This window comes from Nannospalax galili, unplaced genomic scaffold, assembly GCF_000622305.1.
Source record: "Nannospalax galili isolate Female #2095 unplaced genomic scaffold, S.galili_v1.0 scaffold323, whole genome shotgun sequence".
Classification (NCBI taxonomy): Eukaryota; Metazoa; Chordata; class Mammalia; order Rodentia; family Spalacidae; genus Nannospalax; species Nannospalax galili.
The window spans coordinates 1,781,014-1,781,544 of record NW_008350329.1 but is presented as its reverse complement, the minus strand read 5'-3'; positions in this window follow the sequence as shown (position 1 = coordinate 1,781,544).

Sequence of the window (531 nt, the reverse complement as noted above, 5' to 3'; positions counted from 1 at the left end):
TCAGATCAAGAAATATATGTCTAGGTAAGGTTTATCTGAGAACAATTGGTCTTTGCCCAAGATTTATCTACATGGCACACAATAATTAAAACTACTAGACTGGTGGAACTAACGTTCTTGGATGTTTAACAGACATACTTTGAGGCCTGTACTAATTTGCTCAGAGAGACATAAAGGACAGTTTTTGGTCCTTACCCTCCTAGGTTGGCTAGTTCCAGGGGACTATGCGCATCTCTAAATGTCTTGTAATTGTGGTGGGTCACCTGTCCTCTTGATCAAGGAGACCAAGGAGACCCCACGAGATGGACTTGAACCAGTGTCCAGTCTACAAAGTGGAGGGTCAACACAGAGGAATCATTTCCTCCATGCTTCCAAGCGAAGCAAGCCATGGTCTAGCAGGACCTTTGACTTATCTTCACATAGGCAAAATTGGTAAAAGAAAGGAGCCAGGGCCTCCTCCCAAGCCCATGTGACCCCTGAGGAACAGATCCTCAAATGACCTTAAGAGTAAAAATAAATTGGTTTATCTGG